The sequence below is a fragment of the Etheostoma spectabile genome, unplaced genomic scaffold (assembly GCF_008692095.1).
Source record: "Etheostoma spectabile isolate EspeVRDwgs_2016 unplaced genomic scaffold, UIUC_Espe_1.0 scaffold00018485, whole genome shotgun sequence".
Classification (NCBI taxonomy): Eukaryota; Metazoa; Chordata; class Actinopteri; order Perciformes; family Percidae; genus Etheostoma; species Etheostoma spectabile.
The window spans coordinates 46661-64248 of NW_022604282.1; the positions used below are offsets into that span (position 1 = coordinate 46661).

A 17588-nucleotide genomic window follows, 5' to 3' on the forward strand; every position below is an offset into this window, starting at 1 on the left:
CAGAACAACATAATCTGGAAAGAGCAGAAGAGGAATTATAAGGTGCCCAGACTTGACACTCTCCCACCTTCTGCTGCGCCTTGTGAGGTGCTGTTCATGTCCAGTAGATATGCTTTTTCCATCGCTTGACGATATTCCCATTTAGGGTCAGGAGTTCTCCTCCCATGCTGAACACAGCCTGAGCCAAGGTCCGCTTTCCCCCTCATGATTCACCCCAGTGGAAGCTGTAGATCAATGCCTGATAAAGCCAAATGAACCACATAGTCTGCAAAGAGCATAAATGGAATTCCAAGGTGGCTAGACTTGAAACTCTCCCAACTCCTGCGGCACCTTGTGACGTTTTGTTCACGTCCAGGAGTTGTGCTCTTTCAATCGCTTGAAAATATTCCCATTTAGGATCAGGAGTTCTCCTTCCATGCTGAACACAGCTTGAGCCAAGGCCCACTTTCCCGAGTAGTCCCACGCGTTCGCCGGGACTTCCTCGAGGCCTTGCATTGGTTAGCTGGTAGAAAAATCTCCCCGTCGGGGAATCAAATCCCGATCTTCCGCGTGACAGGCGGAGATACTGTCCATTATACTAACGAGGAATGCCCAAGCTTAATATTTGGCACATCAAGAAATAGGTGGCGCTATTCCAACATTCAGACCACAGTCAATGCATGTAGAAATATTAAGGTTTACTACATATTTGCTATCACTCAAATCCATGACAAAGCATCTGTGACTGAATCTAGTTTAAAATCTCTATTTTGTAGCTTTTTGAACATTTGCAGTAAAATAAAAATGGTGCATTTTCCCACAAATATGCAAAATAAATGCTTTTCGTCAGTTTCCGTAGTGTAGTGGTTATCACGTTCGCCTAACACGCGAAAGGTCCCCTGTTCGAAACAGGGCGGAAACACATTTCTTTGTTTGTATTGACTTCGCACAATCAAACTCTGCAAAGTTAAACCCTCCATGACATTCACGGAAAAATCTCCCTGACGTGAAATCGTGGCCAGGCCTGCCGAAGCTTCCCCAGTGCAGTAGTCATCACATTCAGAGATTCAGGAGTATCCTGTCGAAAATTGATGCAGAAAAACTAGTCCACGCATTTGTTACTTCTAAGCTGGATTACTCCAGTTCTTTATTATCAGGTTGCTTAAAAGAGTCCATAAAGATTCTTCAGCTGATCCAGAATGCTGCAGCACGTGTTCTGATAGGAACCAGGAAAAGAGATCACATCTCTCCTGGTTTGGCTTCTCTGCATTGGCTTCCTGTAAAATCCAGAATAGAATTTAAAATCCTTCTTCTCACCTACAAAGCTCTTCATGTTCAAGCACCATCTTATCTTAAAGAGCTCATTGTACCTTATTACCCCACCAGAGCACTGCGCTCCCAGAATGCAGGGTTCCTTGTGGTTCCTAAAGTCTCCAAAAGTAGAATGGGAGCCAGAGTGTTCAGCTATCAAGCTCCTCACCAGGTTCCCGTTTGGGTTCAGGAGGCAGACACCATCTCCACATTTAAGAGTAGGCTTGAGACTTTCCTCTTTGATGAAGCTTATAGGTAGTTCTGGCTCAGTTTTTCCTTGCTTCTTTCGCCTAGTGCTTGCTCTTGGTGGGAATTTTCCGGTTTCTGTAAATAACATCACAGAAGATGGTCTGGACCTGCTCTTTTATGAAAAGCGCAATGAGATAAGTGTTGTTGTGATTTGGCGCTATATAAATAAAATTGAATTGAATTAAATTACCTGAACCTCAACTTCCTAGCCTCATAGTTGATGTTTTACATTCTTGGATCCGTCTTAGGTTCCTGCCGTCTGCCTACGTTCCTGGATCCTGAAGTAGGTGATCATATCGTCACTGAAAACATATCTTTGATAGCAGGATCATTCTCAATCCTTTTGTAAAACCTTTGTCTTTCTTGGAGTATATCCACTATAATACATTCTTCAAAAATGTCATATCTTTTGCTATGGTTGGGCCTCGTATCCAAACTACTCTGGCAGATGATACTAGTGTCGATTTAGCCTTGGGAAATAATTAGCAGCTGGTAGACAGATCTCCCCATCGGGAAATAAACCTCTGTCTTCCGTGTGAGAGGCGGAGGCGACCATCCAAAGTTTCAGTAGTATTGTGGTTTTTGTGTTGGAACAAGTTGCACTGTTTGAAATAAGCTTTTGAGATACAAGAACGTCTTCACTTGGGACAGCAATTGACTCCCAACCCGATGGGAGAAATCCTGAGCTTTGAGATTTGGAGGGGCTGACTTTGATTACGAATGCTTGACACTGGACTTCAATCTGCCCCAGTGGGTGCTGTAGATCACTGTTTGATGAAGCCCACAGAACAACATAATCTGGAAAGAGCAGAAGAGGAATTGTAAGGTGCCCAGACTTGACACTCTCCCACCTTCTGCTGCGCCTTGTGAGGTGCTGTTCATGTCCAGTAGATATGCTTTTTCCATCGCTTGACGATATTCCCATTTAGGGTCAGGAGTTCTCCTCCCATGCTGAACACAGCCTGAGCCAAGGCACGCTTTCCCCCTCATGATTCACCCCAGTGGAAGCTGTAGATCAATGCCTGATAAAGCCAAATGAACCACATAGTCTGCAAAGAGCATAAATGGAATTCCAAGGTGGCTAGACTTGACACTCTCCCAACTCCTGCGGCACCTTGTGACGTTTTGTTCACGTCCAGGAGTTGTGCTCTTTCAATCGCTTGAAAATATTCTCATTTAGGATCAGGAGTTCTCCTTCCATGCTGAACACAGCTTGAGCCAAGGCCCACTTTCCCGAGTAGTCCCACGCGTTCGCCGGGACTTCCTCGAGGCCTTGCATCGGTTAGCTGGTAGAAAAATCTCCCCGTCAGGGAATCGAACCCCGATCTTCCGCGTGACAGGCGGAGATACTGTCCATTATACTAACGAGGAATGCCCAAGCTAAATATTTGGCACATCAAGAAATAGGTGGCGCTATTCCAACATTCAGACCACAGTCAATGCATGTAGAAATATTTAGGTTTACTACATATTTGCTATCATTCAAATCCATGACAAAGCATCTGTGACTGAATCTAGTTTAAAATCTCTATTTTGTAGCTTTTTGAACATTTGCAGTAAAATAAAAATGGTGCATTTTCCCACAAATATGCAAAATAAATGCTTTTCGTCAGTTTCCGTAGTGTAGTGGTTATCACGTTCGCCTAACACGCGAAAGGTCCCCTGTTCGAAACAGGGCGGAAACACATTTCTTTGTTTGTATTGACTTCGCACAATCAAACTCTGCGAAGTTAAACTCTCCATGACATTCACGGAAAAATCTCCCTGACGTGAAATCGTGGCCAGGCCTGCCGAAGTTTCCCCAGTGCAGTAGTCATCACATTCAGAGATTCAGGAGTATCCTGTCGAAAATTGATACAGAAAAACTAGTCCACGCATTTGTTACTTCTAAGCTGGATTACTCCAGTTCTTTATTATCAGGTTGCTTAAAAGAGTCCATAAAGATTCTTCAGCTGATCCAGAATGCTGCAGCACGTGTTCTGATAGGAACCAGGAAAAGAGATCACATCTCTCCTGGTTTGGCTTCTCTGCATTGGCTTCCTGTAAAATCCAGAATAGAATTTAAAATCCTTCTTCTCACCTACAAAGCTCTTCATGTTCAAGCACCATCTTATCTTAAAGAGCTCATTGTACCTTATTACCCCACCAGAGCACTGCGCTCCCAGAATGCAGGGTTCCTTGTGGTTCCTAAAGTCTCCAAAAGTAGAATGGGAGCCAGAGTGTTCAGCTATCAAGCTCCTCACCAGGTTCCCGTTTGGGTTCAGGAGGCAGACACCATCTCCACATTTAAGAGTAGGCTTGAGACTTTCCTCTTTGATGAAGCTTAAAGGTAGTTCTGGCTCAGTTTTTCCTTGCTTCTTTCGCCTAGTGCTTGCTCTTGGTGGGAATTTTCCGGTTTCTGTAAATAACATCACAGAAGATGGTCTGGACCTGCTCTTTTATGAAAAGCGCAATGAGATAAGTGTTGTTGTGATTTGGCGCTATATAAATAAAATTGAATTGAATTAAATTACCTGAACCTCAACTTCCTAGCCTCATAGTTGATGTTTTACATTCTTGGATCTGTCTTAGGTTCCTGCCGTCTGCCTACGTTCCTGGATCCTGAAGTAGGTGATCATATCGTCACTGAAAACATATCTTTGATAGCAGGATCATTCTCAATCCTTTTGTAAAACCTTTGTCTTTCTTGGAGTATATCCACTATAATACATTCTTAAAAAATGTCATATCTTTTGCTATGGTTGGGCCTCGTATCCAAACTACTCTGGCAGATGATACTAGTGTCGATTTAGCCTTGGGAAATAATTAGCAGCTGGTAGACAGATCTCCCCATCGGGAAATAAACCCCAGTCTTCCGTGTGAGAGGCGGAGGCGACCATCTAAAGTTTCAGTAGTATTGTGGTTTTTGTGTTGGAACAAGTTGCACTGTTTGAAATAAGCTTTTGAGATACAAGAACGTCTTCACTTGGGACAGCAATTGACTCCCAACCCGATGGGAGAAATCCTGAGCTTTGAGATTTGGAGGAGCTGACTTTGATTACGAATGCTTGACACTGGACTTCAATCTGCCCCAGTGGGCGCTGTAGATCACTGTTTGATGAAGCCCACAGAACAACATCATCTGGAAAGAGCAGAAGAGGAATTGTAAGGTGCCCAGACTTGACACTCTCCCACCTTCTGCTGCGCCTTGTGAGGTGCTGTTCATGTCCAGTAGATATGCTTTTTCCATCGCTTGACGATATTCCCATTTAGGGTCAGGAGTTCTCCTCCCATGCTGAACACAGCCTGAGCCAAGGCACGCTTTCCCCCTCATGATTCACCCCAGTGGAAGCTGTAGATCAATGCCTGATAAAGTCGAACTTTCAATTCAAACTCTTTTATTCTTATCTGGCTCGTTCAGGTGATTGGTCTGCCAGTGGATTAGTTGTTGATTTGTTGTAGATCAGGTTGTAAACCATTGGCGTCTCTGGGCTGAGCTTTGTGGGTGAACTTGAAGTGTCTTCTCTCTGCAGTTTGTGTTACTGACTGACTGAGCACCTCCATGTCTTACCAGGTGCTCCTAATCAGTGATGACTGATCAGGTGCACAGCAGCTGTTCAGGTGCACTGCTGCTGGTGCACTCTGGGAAGTGAAGTTCTATGGGGCAATTTTCTTAAAATGAGATTCAGCTTAACACCTCCCACTTGAGCTCCTGGTTTCTCACAAGCCAGAGAGGTCACTCAAACCCTTCATACTTCTGTTTGTTCTTCAGTGGGAAGTAAGATGACAAGACGTCGAACATCTCTGTGAAGAATTGTGGCTGGGATTTTAGTTCGAAGGCTCTTGGTTCTTTCACTGTTTGCTCTTGTGGTGTGAACAGGATAGCTGGGAACAGTCTTCACAAGCACATCTCTTACGATGCCTTTGTTGTCAGCATTGACATCAACCACTCTAGCCAGCCTGTACTGTCCTCTCAGGGCATTTTGGTCAGCTAACCAGACCACATCTCCAACGGCAACATTTCGTTCTTTGGTGTGCCATTTGTTCCTTATGAACAAATTAGGTCCAGCCAATTGGCTCCACTTCTTCCAGAAATTGCTCACCTCTGCTTCAATACGTTTTAGTCTTTTGTAAGGGTAGCCGTCAAACTGAAAATCTCCAGTGTCACCCTTTAGATTGGCACGTCCCAAAAGCAGAGAATTCGGGGTGATGTACTCTACACAGTCTTCTCTGCTTTGAGTTCTTGCATCGATGGGTCTCTCATTCGCAAGGTTGGCTGCCATGTAGAGAAAGGTTTGGAATTCTCCCCATGTGAAAACACCATCTCCACCGAGGTTACTCAATGCCCGCTTTACTATCTTGACAGCTGCTTCTGCTGCACCATTCCTATGGGGAGAGTCAGCAGGGTGGATCATCCACGACCATTCTGTACCATGCTTGGCAGCTTTGTCCTCAAGTTCAGACTTGTTTAGTTGGTTGAGGAATTTGTGAAGCTTCTCCAGCGCAGGTCTGGCTCCCACAAAGTTTGTGCCAGGGTCTGACCAGAGTTTCCTGGGATGTCCTCTCAGTGAAGTGAACCTTTGATAGGCTAGCAGAAATCCTTCAGATGACATGTCACTCACCACTTCTGTGTGTATGGCTCGGGAAGCCATACAGCAGAAGACTATCCCCCATACTCTGAGTCTAGTTCTCTTCTTGACCTCATCTTTTACTTCATAAGGGCCGAACAGGTCCATGGTTGTGAATTCAAAAGGTGCAGCTGGACCTGTTCGCTCTGGAGGCAGGTCAGCCATGATTTGTTGACACAGTTTTGCCTTGTTTTTCCTGCAGACCACACAGCTGTCTACAATTTTCTTAGCAAGTCTACGGCCTTTTATTACCCAGGCTTTCTTCCTCATCCGGAGAAGGGTTCCTGCCACTCCCTCGTGATTTGCTTTGTGGGATTCCCGTGCCAGCAGTGTAGACACCCATGCTTCAAATGGTAAAACTGGCACTGTGCTCTTATCTTCATTGAACGTCTGAATCCTACCTCCGCAAACTAGCAGTCCAGAGTTTGAATCTTTGTATACCGCCAATCTGCTAAGAGTCGTGTCTGAGAAAACTGTACTGTCCTGAGCTGCGAGGAAGAGGTCTGTTAGTGCATCTTCCTGGTCTTTGACAGTAATCACAGATTGCTTGGGTGATCTTACCTCCCACTCTGACTGTTTAGGGGCCTTATACTTCCTCTTTAGCCACTGCTTGGCAGCTAGACAAACCCAGGCAACGACTCTCACCAGTTGGGACAGGCTACTAAATCTTCTTACTTCCACAAGATCTTTAACCCAGCCAGTGGGTCTCCGTCCTAGAAGAGTTGGGTTAATTCCCTCTTGAGATTCACTCTTTGGACTTTCCTGAGTGCCTTCCTGCTGACTCCTTCTTGCTTGAGCTCTTCTTAATGCACACGAGAATGCCTTCCTCTGGAGCCTGTTTACACTCTCCCTGGCCTGAGCTGCAACCTCACCAGCTGATTTTATAGGCCATTCCTCCACTGGCAACTTCAGGAAATCCGGTCCAGTTTGCCATGTGGAATTTTCCTCCAAATCTCCAGGAGCGCCCCCTCTTGTTATGATGTCAGCTATGTTTAGATCTCCACGGATCCACCACCAGTCTTGCATTAGTCCAGCCTTCTGGATTTCTCCCACTCTATTTGCGAAGAAGGTTTTGTACCCATAACTGACTCTTTGAATGGCTCCCAAGACAGTTTGACTGTCAAGTAGATGGAACCATCTCTCAATCTTCATTTGAGCATGTTTTTCCACATACTTTCTGATCCTGGCTGCAAAGACAGCACCACACATTTCAGCTTTTACAGCTTCTCCCTTTTGATCTAGGGGTGTCAGTTTGGCTTTTGATTCAACTAAACGAACCTCAGTGCCTTGATTCGTCTCCCATCGTAAGTACATCACAGCGCCATAGGCTTTGTCACTTCCATCTGAGAACGTAATGCCCCAAGGTTTCCCTTCCCAGCCAGCTGGTGTGAGGCTTCTGTGGAATCTCACCTGTCCAAGCTGCACATATTCTTCGAAAAGCTGTATGGCTTCTTCTCTGAGGCCTTCTGAGAGAGGTTGGTCCCAGGTTTCTTGGGTTAGTTTTCCACCCCCTCCCTCCTGAAATGCTTTTCTGACAAGAATCGCTCCTTTCTGTTTGGCAGGTGTAACTAAGCCAATTGGGTCGTACAGTCCAGCCACTTGGCTTAAGAGAGCCCTCCTAGTCAGTGGTTTAGGTGTCCCAGTTCTCACCTCCTCTTTGAGAAGATCTTTTCCAACTCTCATCTTCTTTTTCCTTCTGGAAAAGTTAACTGAGGTTAACATGTACAACTTGTCTTCATCCGCTTGGTAGCCAATACCCAAGGCTTTGTTGTCTACGCCCCTCATTTGATTTGGAAGAATCAAGGTTCTGCTTTGTATCTCTGTTAGGACATCTGTCTCATTTCCTTGCCTCCCACTTTGCCCTGACCGGACCCATGGTTTGAGGAAGAAACCTCCAGCTTTCAAGATCTCTTCCACATTTGCTGTGATCTTGTTAAGTTTACTTAAGTCATTTTGGGAGGTTAAGAGGTCATCCACATAACTGTCCTCTTCAATGACTCTACGTTCATCCTCCAAGTGGAGAAAGTTGGGCAGGCTTGCTGTTTCCCTCATAGCCAACTGAGCAATGCAACCAGCAGGTCTGTCCCCCATGTTGACTCTTGTAATTGCATATTCACGTATCTCTTCATCTGGGTTGTCCCTCCAGAGGAACCTGTGAAGATGCTTCTCACGCTCCTCCAGCCATACAGAGTTGTACATCTTTTTGATGTCTCCTAGAGCTGCATACGTCCCTTCTCTGAACCTCAGCAGGACAGCTCTGATAGGGTTGAGGACGTCTGGTCCCTTCAGAAGAAGATCATTCATACACACACCTTTGTATTTCTGGCTGCTATTCCATACAATACGAACTGGTGTTGTCATAGAATGAGGATTTGGTGCCACCAGGTGGCTCACGTACCACACTGGTCCGTTCCACTCGTCCATGATTTTGTTGGTGAGTTTTATGGCTACGCCTCGTTCGACCATTTCGTGGATCTGGGTAGCATATGCAACTTTCCAGTCTGGCTCTCTGCTTAGTTGTTTTTCCATCCTTAAGAAACAAGCTTGGATTGCACCTTTGTTGTTTGGGAGAGAAGCAGGATCTACCGTCCAAGGATACTTTGCATCCCAATGCAGAGCTGGTGTGTGAGCATCACCCTTCTTGTAGGTGAGGCCTCCTTTAATTACCTCTAGCTCTCGCTCCTCTGCCAGGGTCATTTCTTTTCCTCCTGGTGGACAGTTTCCACATCGGCATCCTCCACATCTTGGCTCACATGCAGCTCCGATGCTGTCCCAGCGCCACCACTCCAGAAACTCACGATTACTGGCAGCTGCAAATCTGGTCTTAGCCACATCCTCCTGCTGTAGCTGGGCTTTGTCAGTAGTAGGACTTATGATCTCTTGGTATTTGACAGCAGCTGTCCTCATGGAGCGAGCAAAGTGTGTCTTTGACTCATATACTGCAACTTCCACCTCTTCAAATAGATCGGGATGTGCTCCACCCACCGTCTTCCCCAATGGGCCCTCCCACAAGACGAGGTCTCCAATGATTTTTATTCTCTGTGGAGCGAGTCTTCCCTCTCTGTGGCTAATCAGAAGTTCAACCTCTTCTGGTCTTTCCAATTCTTCAAGTTTGACTTCCGGGAAAAACGTTTTCAACTTTTCTGGTTTAATTACTTGGTGTACTCTGGCGATTTCGTCCAAGCCGTAGCAGACCATTTCATGAGCTCTCTCTGTTCCTTTAGGTGTCTTGACTCTAACTTTCAGGAGATACCTTTGTGTTCTCACCTTCATGGTCATACCACCAACTCCATGCACAACTAAGGTTATCGTCTCATGTCTTAACCTCAGTCTTTCTGCAGCCTTATGGGTTATGTAGTTTGTATCTGAAGCGAGGTCAATTAAAGTCCCTATCTTCTGCCCTGCATTTGCAGTGACTTGCATCAACATCATAATGACAGGAAGTTCAGGGAGTCCATTTCTTTGCAGTAGCTCAGACTGGCCTGAAGCATCGAATGTCCCTGCGATTTTGCTGGTGTTGGTGAAAGCCTTTCTGCATCGATCTGCCATTTCTGGAGAAAGTTCAGACAAGAATCCCTCTTGTTCCTCTGTTAGTTTGCTTTCACCTTTGCTGTTTCTTGCACTCTCTCTCTTTTCACCTCTTCTGACTTCTCCTTTTGGGCAGAGGAAAAAATGGTGGTCCGGGGCACCACCTTCCCTTTTACAGTCTTCATTTCTGCATAAGAAAGTGTCTCTGCAGTATCCATCTGCATCATGGCATCCGAGACATTTTCTGCATGCTCCTAGCTTTCTCAGTACAGCCTTCTTTTCAGGTAGCTTAAGTTTTTTGAACTTTCTACAGAAGAAAATCTTGTTGTTGTGCCCACTTTCACCACAGACACCACACACCTCACCGAAGTCTCCTTTCTTTGTGGTTCTTGTTGAGGCAGTCTTTCTGTCATACTTCTTCTCTGACCAATCTGATTTATCCAACTTCTCCACAGTTCTGAGCTGTTCAAGTCTCTCTAGTATTTCTTCTTGACTCTTCAGGAACTTCAAGAGCATGTCAAAGTGGTTGTCTGATGTGACGTTGTTTCTGGGTTCGACCATGAACATCACCCAGTCTCTTTTAATAAAGTCAGGCAACTTGCTTTCAATGGTTTTAATTACCAGTGGGTTCTTTATAGCTCCAGAGTTTCCTAACTCTGTGAGGTCTGCCAGGGCCTTCTCCACTGTCTGTATGAGGTCAATGACTTTTCTTGGCTGGTTCCCTTTCACATGTGGCATCTTCTCAAGCTCTTCAAGGATTTCCACTATGATGGTTGATTTGTTGCCATATCTGTTCTCCAGGACTCTGAACATGTCATTAGCAGTGGTGTAGGTTGAAAGTCTGAGGTCTCTTGAGATTTTGTCATCCACACTCTCCAAAAGTTGAATTTTCTTCACTTCAGTTGATCCGGATGGCTCTCCCTGCTTCTGCAGGCTTTCCCAGTCTTTCCTCCATCTGTGATATTCTCTCTTGGTTCCATTGAAGATAGGTAGAGAGGTTGGCTTGATTCTTAATATTGGTGTGGCTGTTGCCGATTGGGGTAATGGTTTCACTCCTGTGCCTTGCACATTGATGGTCCGTGCAGTGACAAATTCCACTTTCCTTAACTCAAGCCTGTTGTGAAATGCTCGTACATCCTTGACTCTTCCATCTAATTCCTCCTTTAATTCAACAGGGATCCATCTCTCCCATGTTAACATTGCTGAGATGGCCTCTTTTCTTCTGTTTTCCAAGAGAGCGAGGTGCACTTCAAAGCCCTCTAAATTGGCACTTTCCACAGGTACATCAGCCGCTTTCTCATTGGCTTTTTCTGCTTCCAGAATTGCCCCAAGAAGTTCACTTCTTCCATACCTCGACCACAGGTTTGTTTGAACAATGTCTCTTATTTCCACCAACTTCGCTTCACCTTCCGTTACAGCTCTGTTAACGTCGGCCTTTAGCTGTTCATCAAGACCAGCTTCCTTCTCCTCAGTCTTAATGTCTGCTTCCAGTCCGAGCCTGTAGTCATCGTTTGCATCAAGCATCTTTCTGAAACAGTCTGAAAGCTTAGTGAATTCTTCCTTTAACTCCACTTGAAGCATGCTACTTGCTTCTCTTGAAATTAAGTTGGCTTGTCTGGTGAAGCTGCTTTTTGCCTTGGTCCTCTCCTTTTTTAGCTGCTGGACCGACTTCCCCAGGACATCTTCCGCCATCTTGACTTCCTCTGCGTCAACGACTTATTTCTGGATCTGAAGCCGTTTATCCTCAGGGCCAGGCCGCTCCGCTTGGTTTACAACTGTCAAGTCCTCCCCTCGTTCAGCACCCAAAGGACACGTGTACAACTCAAACTTTCAATTCAAACTCTTTTATTCTTATCTGGCTCGTTCAGGTGATTGGTCTGCCAGTGGATTAGTTGTTGATTTGTTGTAGATCAGGTTGTAAACCATTGGCGTCTCTGGGCTGAGCTTTGTGGGTGAACTTGAAGTGTCTTCTCTCTGCAGTTTGTGTTACTGACTGACTGAGCACCTCCATGTCTTACCAGGTGCTCCTAATCAGTGATGACTGATCAGGTGCACAGCAGCTGTTCAGGTGCACTGCTGCTGGTGCACTCTGGGAAGTGAAGTTCTATGGGGCAATTTTCTTAAAATGAGATTCAGCTTAACACCAAATGAACCACATAGTCTGCAAAGAGCATAAATGGTGGCTAGACTTGACACTCTCCCAAGTCCTGCGGCACCTTGTGACGTTTTGTTCACGTCCAGGAGTTGTGCTCTTTCAATCGCTTGAAATTATTCCCATACAGGATCAGGAGTTCTCCTTCCATGCTGAACACAGCTTGAGCCAAGGCCCACTTTCCCGAGTAGTCCCACGCGTTCGCCGGGACTTTCTCGAGGCCTTGCATTGGTTAGCTGGTAGAAAAATCTCCCCGTCGGGGAATCGAACCCCGATCTTCCGCGTGACAGGCGGAGATACTGTCCATTATACTAACGAGGAATGCCCAAGCTTAATATTTGGCACATCAAGAAATAGGTGGCGCTATTCCAACATTCAGACCACAGTCAATGCATGTAGAAATATTTAGGTTTACTACATATTTGCTATCATTCAAATCCATGACAAAGCATCTGTGACTGAATCTAGTTTAAAATCTCTATTTTGTAGCTTTTTGAACATTTGCAGTAAAATAAAAATGGTGCATTTTCCCACAAATATGCAAAATAAATGCTTTTCGTCAGTTTCCGTAGTGTAGTGGTTATCACGTTCGCCTAACACGCGAAAGGTCCCCTGTTCGAAACAGGGCGGAAACACATTTCTTTGTTTGTATTGACTTCGCACAATCAAACTCTGCAAAGTTAAACTCTCCATGACGTTCACGGAAAAATCTCCCTGACGTGAAATCGTGGCCAGGCCTACCGAAGTTTCCCCAGTGCAGTAGTCATCACATTCAGAGATTCAGGAGTATCCTGTCGAAAATTGATGCAGAAAAACTAGTCCACGCATTGGTTACTTCTAAGCTGGATTACTCCAGTTCTTTATTGTCAGGTTGCTTAAAAGAGTCCATAAAGATTCTTCAGCTGATCCAGAATGCTGCAGCACGTGTTCTGATAGGAACCAGGAAAAGAGATCACATCTCTCCTGGTTTGGCTTCTCTGCATTGGCTTCCTGTAAAATCCAGAATAGAATTTAAAATCCTTCTTCTCACCTACAAAGCTCTTCATGTTCAAGCACCATCTTATCTTAATGAAAAAGAAAGTTGATGTGTGTATGCATTTATCAAAACAAAAGTTGATGTGTATATGCATTTATAAAAACTAAATTGAATGTGTATATGCACTTATTAAAAAGAAAGTTGATGTTTTTTAAGCATTAATCAAAAAGAAATTTGATCTGTATATGCATTTATCAAAACAAAAGTTTATGTGTATATGCATTAATATAAAAGAAAGTTGATGTGTATTTGCATAAATCAAAAATTAAGTTGATGAGTGTATGAATTAATCTAAAAGAAAGCATTATTTAAAAAGAAAGTTGATTTGTTAGGCATTCATTAAAAAGAAAGTTGATGTCATAAGGAATGGTGATGATGACATAATGAATAGTGATGATGACATAATGAATGGTGATGATAAATCAAATAGAAAATTGATATGTATATAAATTAATCAAAAAGAAAGTTGATGTGTATACGCATTAGGGGTGATCCGAGTATCCGGCTGAAACGAGTATCCGGTACGGATAAAGCACTTTTGCCGAGTACAAGTATTATCCGAGTAATATGAGTCAATATCCGTGCTCGGATTGAATAAAACTCCTCAACTGGCCGCGCAGCGTTCTGTGATAATCACAGCACCCCCCCCCCCGCCTACAAACCCGCTCGGATCAATCACACACACACAGAACATGGAGAAATGCGCTCTCTCTCGCTCTCTCTCTCGCTCTCTCCTGCTCCGTCAGTCAATTCGGTCTGCGGATCTGTTCCGTTAACGTTTAGGGTTTCTTCAGCTTCAGGTTTGTTTTTAACTTCGGTTTGTAGTCCTTACATAGTAACCAGTAGATTTCTGGTGAACGTGGGTTTGTAGTCCTTACATAGTAACCAGTAGATTTCTGGTGAACGTGGGGTTTGTAGTCCTTACATAGTAACCAGTAGATTTCTGGTGAACGTGGGGTTTGTAGTCCTTACATAGTAACCAGTAGATTTCTGGTGAACGTGGGGTTTGTAGTCCTTACATAGTAACCAGTAGATTTCTGGTGAACGTGGGTTTGTAGTCCTTACATAGTAACCAGTAGATTTCTGGTGAACGTGGGGTTTGTAGTCCTTACATAGTAACCAGTAGATTTCTGGTGAACGTGGGTTTCAGACATGCTGCTTGTTTTAATGCGACTCCAGTTGCGTCTCTGCCATCGGAGATTTTTTTTTTTTACTGTCAGCTGCCCCCCCCGCCCCCTCTCTCTCTGTGTCTCTCTCTTACTCACACACACACACACACACACACTCACACACACACACACACACACACACACACACACACACATACCTGGTGTGGAAATAAAAAAAATAAAAAAGAACCAAAAAAAAAAAAATCACACTGATCATAAAAAAATAGAAAGTTAAAAAAAGAAAGTTATATTGAATATGAAAACTCTTTTTCATTACATTTTACTTCATAATTGCAACAGCATGTGTTGTATTAATTGTTGCAAAACGTTCTGTATATAGTTTGTTTGTTACCATGACAACACCATTGATCTGAAGCTCGATGCTGTCATGTAAATAGTTTTCAAATCAGCAATAAATATAACAATTTTTGATCAACTCATATCAATTGCTCTTCAGGTCCATTGACAGTTTTGGCAACGGGCAGCTCAACGTGCATCGTTAATTGTTTTTCCACAAGACAGAAGATGGGTGCACCGTTCCCAGCGATGCTGCAATACCGGGTCGATGCGTGGAGTGAACGGAGCAAGCCCCTTTTTCAACTCCCATTGCTAAAAATCCATTTAATATGTTGTCCCCTGATAGAGGACATATCAGATATTAAACTGATAAGAACAGATACTACACTTGATCTTAGCCAAAAGGCCGAGAAGCGATGACCACCACCTCTATGCTGTCAGATGCGACCTCCCCGGACGGTTCTCAGTTGTCACGGTCCAGTAATTTTAAATGGACATAACAGCTGCTGCTTAGCACCCCCGTCCAAGCGCTTCATGGGAAGCACAAAAAGTTTTAGTTAAAGACGGCAATTGTGGTTTTCCCAATTGGTCAAGCTCCTGCCAACGTGCAATATTCCCATGCTGTCACATTTTGGCTACGTTTAAGAATCTGAGTTTCCTTTTGGAGAGCATATTTGTTTTTCACAAGTACAAAAGGCTTGGCCAAACAGCAAAGCCCACCAAAAATAATTTCAACTCATAGGCGTTCCTCTCCACGGAAGTCTTTAGTAAAAGGCGAAAGACTTGTGCGTTATGAAGAGAAACCAGAGTAAGTACAGCCCACTCTCGAGAGCAGCCGAAAACACCAGTCTTCCCAGTCCCAACCCTCGCGGTAATTCTCACTTGGTGTGCCGCTTTTCCAAATCCAAGGCCTCACCTATTCCCCCATTGTCACAGGGCCAATATTTTGTCCTTGCTGTTTTTCTGCCAATCAAAAGTGCAAATCTTGCTACACTTTTGTATGGCTTTATCTTGTCAAGTATTATAACAACGTTTGATACCAGGAACCCAACGAGGTTTCACAGATCATTCAGTTTTTAGGACAATTTCTGGCGGTAAAATCTGCCAGCCATGTCTCTTCAGGTCCGTTGACAGTTTGGGCAACGGGCAGCTTCACGTGCATCGTTAATTGTTTTTCCAGAAGACAGAAGATGGGTGCACCGTTCCCGGTGACGCTGCAATACCGGGTCGATGCGTGGGGTTTAGATTTGTGCATATACACATCAACTTTCTTTTACATTACTGCATATACACATCAACTTTCTTTTTGATTCATCATCACCATTCATTATGTCATCATCACTATTCATTATGTCATCATCACAATTCATTATGACATCAACTTTCTTTTATATTACTGCATATACACTAGGGTGATCCGAGTGTCCGGCTGAAACGAGTATCCGGTACGGATAAAGCACTTTTGCCGAGTACAAGTATTATCCGAGTAATATGAGTCAATATCCGTGCTCGGATTGAATAAAACTCCTCAACTGGCCGCGCAGCGTTCTGTGATAATCACAGCGCCCCCCCCCCCCGCCTACAAACCCGCTCGGATCAATCACACACACACAGAACATGGAGAAATGCGCTCTCTCTCGCTCTCTCTCTCGCTCTCTCCTGCTCCGTCAGTCAATTCGGTCTGCGGATCTGTTCCGTTAACGTTTAGGGTTTCTTCAGCTTCAGGTTTGTTTTTAACTTCGGTTTGTAGTCCTTACATAGTAACCAGTAGATTTCTGGTGAACGTGGGGTTTGCAGTCCTTACATAGTAACCAGTAGATTTCTGGTGAACGTGGGGTTTGCAGTCCTTACATAGTAACCAGTAGATTTCTGGTGAACGTGGGGTTTGTAGTCCTTACATAGTAACCAGTAGATTTCTGGTGAACGTGGGTTTCAGACATGCTGCTTGTTTTAAATGCGACTCCAGTTGCGTCTCTGCCATACTGTCAGCTGCCCCCCCCCCCCCCTCTCTCTCTGTGTCTCTCTCTTACTCACACACACACTCACACACACACACACACACACACACACACACATATACCTGGTGTGGAAATAAAAAAATAAAAAGAACCAAAAAAAAAAAAAATCACACTGATCATAAAAAAATAAAAAGTTAAAAAAAGAAAGTTATATTGAATATGAAAACTCTTTTTCATTACATTTTACTTCATAATTGCAACAGCATGTGTTGTATTAATTGTTGCAAAACGTTCTGTATATAGTTTGTTTGTTACCATGACAACACCACTGATCTGAAGCTCGATGCTGTCATGTAAATAGTTTTCAAATCAGCAATAAATATAACAATTTTTGATCAACTCATATCAATTGCTCTTCAGGTCCATTGACAGTTTTGGCAACGGGCAGCTCAACGTGCATCGTTAATTGTTTTTCCACAAGACAGAAGATGGGTGCACCGTTCCCAGCGATGCTGCAATACCGGGTCGATGCGTGGAGTGAACGGAGCAAGCCCCTTTTTCAACTCCCATTGCTAAAAATCCATTTAATATGTTGTCCCCTGATAGAGGACATATCAGATATTAAACTGATAAGAACAGATACTACACTTGATCTTAGCCAAAAGGCCGAGAAGCGATGACCACCACCTCTATGCTGTCAGATGCGACCTCCCCGGACGGTTCTCAGTTGTCACGGTCCAGTAATTTTAAAGGACATAACAGCTGCTGCTTAGCACCCCCGTCCAAGCAAAAAAGTTTTAGGTTTTGGTTTTCCCAAGTGGTCAAGCTCCTGCCAACGTGCAATATTCCCATGCTGTCACATTTTGGCTACGTTTAAGAATCTGAGTTTCCTTTTGGAGAGCGCATTTGTTTTTCACAAGTACAAAAGGCTTAGCCAAACAGCAAAGCCCACCAAAAATAATTTCAACTCATAGGCGTTCCTCTCCACGGAAGTCTTTAGTAAAAGGCGAAAGACTTGTGCGTTATGAAGAGAAACCAGAGTAAGTACAGCCCACTCTCGAGAGCAGCCGAAATGCCAGTCTTCCCAGTCCCAACCCTCGCGGTAATTCTCACTTGGTGTGCCGCTTTCCAAATCCAAGGCCTGGCCTATTCCCACTGTCACAGGGCCAATATTTTGTCCTTGCTGTTTTTCTGCCAATCAAAGTGCAAATCTTGCTACACTTTTGTATGGCTTTATCTTGCCAAGTATTATAACACGTTTTGATACCAGGAACCCAACGAGGTCATTCAGGTTTTGCGACA

At 44.2% G+C, this 17588-nt stretch overlaps 9 non-coding genes across 9 annotated transcripts; 3 read left to right on the forward strand and 6 right to left on the reverse strand.

The window, feature by feature from the left end:
- Window positions 1-828: 828 nt before the first annotated feature.
- Window positions 829-901, forward strand: trnav-aac (transfer RNA valine (anticodon AAC)). Its single transcript has one exon. It is a non-coding gene; the product is annotated as a tRNA-Val (tRNA).
- A 1937-nt stretch (window positions 902-2838) lies between these two features.
- trnad-guc (transfer RNA aspartic acid (anticodon GUC)) lies at window positions 2839-2910 on the reverse strand. Its single transcript has one exon. It is a non-coding gene; the product is annotated as a tRNA-Asp (tRNA).
- A 241-nt stretch (window positions 2911-3151) lies between these two features.
- Window positions 3152-3224, forward strand: trnav-aac (transfer RNA valine (anticodon AAC)). The gene has a single exon. It is a non-coding gene; the product is annotated as a tRNA-Val (tRNA).
- An 8851-nt stretch (window positions 3225-12075) lies between these two features.
- trnad-guc (transfer RNA aspartic acid (anticodon GUC)) lies at window positions 12076-12147 on the reverse strand. Its single transcript has one exon. It is a non-coding gene; the product is annotated as a tRNA-Asp (tRNA).
- Window positions 12148-12388: 241 nt separating this feature from the next.
- On the forward strand, window positions 12389-12461 carry trnav-aac (transfer RNA valine (anticodon AAC)). The gene has a single exon. It is a non-coding gene; the product is annotated as a tRNA-Val (tRNA).
- Window positions 12462-14555: 2094 nt separating this feature from the next.
- Window positions 14556-14746, reverse strand: LOC116680729 (U2 spliceosomal RNA). The gene has a single exon (XR_004329868.1). It is a non-coding gene; the product is annotated as a U2 spliceosomal RNA (small nuclear RNA).
- A 278-nt stretch (window positions 14747-15024) lies between these two features.
- On the reverse strand, window positions 15025-15140 carry LOC116680663 (U5 spliceosomal RNA). Its single transcript, XR_004329805.1, has one exon. It is a non-coding gene; the product is annotated as a U5 spliceosomal RNA (small nuclear RNA).
- Window positions 15141-16773: 1633 nt separating this feature from the next.
- On the reverse strand, window positions 16774-16964 carry LOC116680740 (U2 spliceosomal RNA). The gene has a single exon (XR_004329879.1). It is a non-coding gene; the product is annotated as a U2 spliceosomal RNA (small nuclear RNA).
- A 249-nt stretch (window positions 16965-17213) lies between these two features.
- Window positions 17214-17330, reverse strand: LOC116680662 (U5 spliceosomal RNA). The gene has a single exon (XR_004329804.1). It is a non-coding gene; the product is annotated as a U5 spliceosomal RNA (small nuclear RNA).
- Between the last annotated feature and the right edge of the window lie 258 nt (window positions 17331-17588).